Source organism: Macrobrachium nipponense, chromosome 4 (genome assembly GCF_015104395.2).
Source record: "Macrobrachium nipponense isolate FS-2020 chromosome 4, ASM1510439v2, whole genome shotgun sequence".
NCBI classification, from domain to species: domain Eukaryota; kingdom Metazoa; phylum Arthropoda; class Malacostraca; order Decapoda; family Palaemonidae; genus Macrobrachium; species Macrobrachium nipponense.
In genome coordinates, this window is record NC_061100.1 from 116,802,416 (window position 1) to 116,808,103 (window position 5,688).

Consider the following 5,688-nt stretch of genomic DNA (forward strand, 5'->3'; position numbering starts at 1 on the left):
GATGTCCAGGGTGGAGTGCATTTTTCGAAAACCACACTGAGAAGGTGTTAGAATATTGTTGTGCTCTAGATACCACATCAGTCTTACATTTACCATTTTTTTCCATCAATTTACACAAACAGCAAGTTAAAGCAATGGGGCGGTAACTTGCTGCACAGAGAGGATCTTTTCCAGGCTTAAGGAATGGTAACATGGTAGCTAATTCCCATATGGTAGGGTAGCTGCTTTCATCCCATATTCTATTGATAATACTTATTATAAAAAGTTTTGTGTTCCTTGAAATGTGTTTAAACATTTCATAAGGAATCTCATCTGGACCAGGGGCAGTGTTCTTGCTCCTAGATCAAAGGCAGAGTCAAATTCCCTCTCAGAAAACGGGCATATTATATGATTCAGCTTTCTTTGCTGAAAGTCAAGTACCTGTTGTTCTTCCATCATTCTGAAATTAGTCCTGGGGAACTATCTGATTTCCTTCAGAGACTCGAGCGAAGTGTTCTGAAAATGTATTACTAACTTCTCTGGCATCTGTGACATGATTATTATTCACTTTAAGTACTGGAGGAGGATTGGGTGTAAATTTACCCTGAATTTTCTTATTTTCTTCCAAATGCTACAAAACTGGTGTTCTGCTGTTAATAGAGGATACATATCCGGCCCATGATTGTCTTCTGGCAGCTTTCATGGCTTTTCGAAATCGTGCCCTACACTGTTTGTAAATTATGACATTGTCCAAGGTGCGGTGTCTACGGCACCTGGTCAATGATGTCCTTGTAGCTCGGTGTAACAGCCTCAAGTCTTCTGACCACCACGGTACTGGCCGTCTCCTGAATAGTCCTTTTGTTCGAGGAATCGAGTGCAGACCTGCAGTATGTAATGTTCCATTGAGTAGATCAATGGCATCATCTACAATTGGAAATCTTTTGCATTACCCCTCCAACTCACTCAAGTCTTTGAATTTTCTCCAATTTGCTTTCTCTAAGCACCATCGTTGGCGATCTCGGGATAGGTGGACCATCATTGGTGTCGATCACAATTGGAGAATGGTCACTGGTATGCCAGTCATCACTGTTCTCCAACTAAAATCAACACTGCAGTTGAGCTACATATTGAAAAGGTCGATGCAGGAGACGGTGCCTGTCTGAATGTGGTAATGGGTAGGTTCTCCAGTATTAAGAAGAACCTATATCTTCATTTTCTATTAATGATGCTATCATATTCCCTTTTTGGTTTGTATGTTACATCTCCCCACAATGGATGTCTACTGTTGAAGTCACCAAGTAGAAGGAATGGCTCTGGTAGTTGCTGCATCAAGTGTATTAAGTTCTCTTGAGACTGGCTATTGGGTGAATGTAAAGGGAACATATAGTATATTGCCTCCTTAAATTATTCGTACAGCCACAGCTTGAAGTGGAGTATTTAGTTTTACTTTGTAGTGTGGAGCATCTCGACGGATGTAGATGAGGGATCCACCATGATTTCCCACCTCTAAATCAAATTTAGTTCTATAGTGAAACATATTCCCTAGGACAAGGGGTATATTCACCTAGCATGGTCTCCTGCAAACATATCCTACAGGAGAGTGCTCATAGATTAAAAGCTTCACTTCCTCATACTTCGCTCGCAGTCCCTGACAGTTCCCACTGAATAATGGAAGTGAATTTATTCACGTTTAGGACCAACATTGTGTTCCTTTTTTACAAGACTGGGAGAGTTCTTTTTTCTACTATGGGGGAGGCATTTTGATGGAAGGTTTTGTTGCTTCTTGGGAGGGAGTTATCGCCTTCGTAGAGCCAACATCTTTTCCTTCAGTGTTTTTGATACTGAAGGGTTTTTTAGTTTCTTCGCTCTCCATCTCTATCGAGATGGAGAGAGCAGAGGTGTTCTCTAAAGAGACCACCTCAAGTGTCTTTGTACTGCTTGGCAGTAGCCAGCTCTGCCTCTGATGATGAGGCAGAAGTACCAGCGAGGACTGGCACCGGGGGACCAGCATCTGCTGGTTTGTCCTCCAAAGAGGAGTTGGCACCAACAGAAGCTGGCACCAGACCAGGAACCACTGGCCTTGCCTCCAAAGAGGCAGATGGTGGAGGGTGTATCTCAACTGGCACTTCAATTTTCTTCAATTCCACACTAGGGTCTTTCTTGTTGGTTCTAGCGAACCTTGTCTTTATATTCTCATCATCAGTTGACTCAGATGATTCAGTTAGCTGTCTTTTTAATGATTCTTTATTTGATTTTCCTTTTGTGCTCTTAACTTGGGTGTTTTTATTTGTCTCTTTCTTTTGGCTTTTTAATTTTGCTACTACAGTAGCAAAACTTAGACCGGGTCTTACAGTCTTTGCTTTGGCTCTCTCTCGTGCTTCCTTAAATGTTGTTCTTTCAACCACTCTAATTGCTTGTATTTCCTTTTCAAGTAAATATATATCACACTGCTGAGATGACGAGGCATGTCCCTCACCACAGTGAACACATTTCGGTTCCCTGGTGCACATACCATGCTCATCTTCTCCACAGTTGACACAGACTGCAGGATTTTGTCTTGTAATTTGGATCGACACGATTGTAGGGTGTGTCCAAAATGCTGGCAATGGAAACACCTTCTGGGTCTCGGGATGTACTGCTTTACCTTAAACCTATACCAGGCTGCAAAGACACATTCCGGAAGTCTTAAGGTTTCAAAAGTTAATATTAAGGTAGGCTGTATTCTGTTATTATCAACCTTCTTTGACATCCTGTCAACCTTTATTACACCCTGATCTTTTAATTCTGTTAAAAGTCTCTCCTCAGAGAAAGCCATCAATTGAGGGGCATAAATCAAGCCCTTGCTGAGTTCAGGCTGGAGTGGGGAGTACACTCAACCGTAACTCCCGCAAGGTCTGACAATCCCATCAACTTGATACTTTTCCTCTGGGGAGGTGCTTTCTACCAGGAGCATGTTTCCATTCTGCGGTGTTATTTTTGGCTGTCTTCCACAACATTTAACGATTTCCCTATGCACTTGAAAGATGTCTATATTGTCACCTTCTAGCTTTAAATTAAGGTATTTATTAAAGGAATTGGGTACAAAGACCCCAGGAGCTATTTTCATAATTTTTATTTTTCTTCCTGGCATCTGGTTCCAGTGACAATACTGGAGCCAGATGCTTTTTGTTGAGATTCTTGAGGTATATCTACTCGCATTGCTTTGGGTCGTCATCTGTGTCCGTCTGTCATTCAGTCCAGGGGTACTACCCTGATCATAGGGACCGACCATGATTGATTGAAGTTTGGGTTCCGTGCACAAGTCCTTTGACAAAAGCATAGGGTCGTCAGCCGAAATAGGGGGGGGGGGCGTTGCCATATAACGTGAAAAATGTAGTTCATGCCAGATATTCCCATACCCACCATGGAGTCACACTTAGAGACGGGTCATCCCTTTAATTAGGGTCATCCTAGGGGTAATTACCGGATATACACCCATATCTCCAGTGCTAAGGCGTCATGATGTCCCGGTCGAGATCAGACCGGCAACTGAAGATAGGGTTTGACAATAACTTTCCCTTTCCCCTCGCTCGATCACGTCAGGTACTAGAGTTCTACGGGTGAGGTAGCATGCCGTCCATCCTCACCCTCCTTCAAATCCCAAGATTTAGCCTAAACCATGTCCAAAACCAAGCCAATAGTCATCATCATAGAACCCATACCTTATAAGAGGGAGGAAGGCAGAAAGATGAAATGTTTTTAGTAGAAAGAAAAGTTCTGACTAATTTAGTTGGATCAGCAGCTGGGCTCCAAGGACCAGTGAGAAACCAACCCCACCAGGCATCATGTTCGTTTCCATAGAAAACTTCGTCTTCAGGACAAAGACGTTCAGGGCACTGACGTCCAACACCGGTCTCCAACCCCCCGTGGCCTTCTTACCAGAAAGGCGATTGTAAAATCCTGGTTCCTGCGGAGAGTCCACTAACTCTATGGCCCTCTTTGCCAGTAAGGCGAGAAACTTCTTGATGGAGGGCAGCAAATTTTTCGGAGTTCTCCGAGTAGGCTGACAAATTCACAGGAAATTCTGTGAGAGGGGGGTACTGATGAACGGAATGGTGTATCCTTCCTTCAGGACCTGGGACCGTCCAAGGATCCGACTCCGAGATGAAACCAGGTCTGCCAGAAAAGGTGTAATCTGGCTCCTACTGCTGTGTGGAGGACTACGGGCCTACTTTTTGATGGAAGAGGGAGTGGTTTTAGAAGAGGCTCTACCTCTCCCACGAAACCTGGAGGAAGATCGAACGGGAGCTCTCCCTCGAAATGGTTTAGGAGCTTCCGTGGAGGGAGCACTCCGAGAAGCAGAAAGAACCGGAGCTATCTTCCTGGGCTTCTTCACTGACTGTTTTAAAAGATCCTGGGTCGCTTTCTGTGTTAAAGATTGAGCGATCTCGCTCACAATCTCTTGCGGAAATAGGTGTTTCTTGTCCAAAGGAGAGAAGAGCAAGGCAGACTTCTGGTTCGATGAAACCCCTTTCGACAAGAAGGAGCACCAAAGCTGTCCTCTTCAACACTCCAGAGGCAAAAATGGCAGCGAGCTCCGAAGCTCCATCACAGATGCCTTTATCGATACAATCCAGTACCGAGGCAAAATCCTTCAACTGCTCCTCCTAAAGTCCAAATGACTTGACTTTCCTGGCCAGCGAAAGCAATGGAGCCAATCCAGGAAGCTAACAACTTCGAAAACACGGAAAACACTCTTGCAAAGATGCTCCAGTTCATTTGTTGAAAAGAAAATCTTAGCAGTATTAAGGGCTGCTCTGCGGGGAAGAGTCCACGAGACTCGAAAAGTCTCCCTGAGCGGAGGCAGTCACACCCAGGGAAAAAACTTCTCCAGTGTCATACCAGACACGGCTCCTTGACGAAAGTCTCGAAGGGGGAAGACAAAAAACATTTTTCCCCTGTTCCCTCTTCTCCAAAAGCCAAGCGTTAACTTTCTTGATAGCTTTCTTAGTCGAAATCGAGAGGACGAGACGCGTGAACGAGGACGAGAGTCAGGCTTACTGTCCTTTTTCCACTGCGCAAAACTAGGAGAAACTGGAACGGAAGGCGCAAAAGAATCTCCAAAGTTGTCAACGAAGGATCGTAAAAGGAGTTTATACCCGACAAATGCTTGTCTTTTTCTGTAAGTCCTTCTCTTTCTTCCTCCAAATCCAAGCTTCCTTCGACGAAACTGGCGAACATTCCATCGGAAGAGGAATCCTGTTCGGCGAAGATCGCACCCTGACGCGTCCGAGGAGGGTGTGAGAAAGCAGGAGAAGACGTCTGAGCCTGTACTGAGACGAATCCGGGCGGCTGAGCTGGCGGCTGCGTTGTCGGCTGAGCTTGGCGGCCGCGCCTGGGCCAGCTCGAGCGAGAGCCTGACGTGGCGCCATAGACGGAGTCAGGAAAGGAGTCCGACCAGGCGCCTGAAGTGGCGTCTGAAGAGGAGTCACATGGAGAGTCTGAGCCTGAAGAGGCGACTGCAAAGGAGCCTGCGAAGAGGACTGCACAGTAGTCTGCGGAAGATGTAAGGCGGTCGGTCGAGCGCATTCGGGGACGAAAGAGACTTGCCAAAAAGCTCCAAGATACTGCCTAACTTGGCATTCATCTGTTCAAACACCGAAGGTTGAGGATCCACCGACGTAGAAGTCGCGGGAGGTTTGTAGAAGGATGATCCACAAACACGTCCTG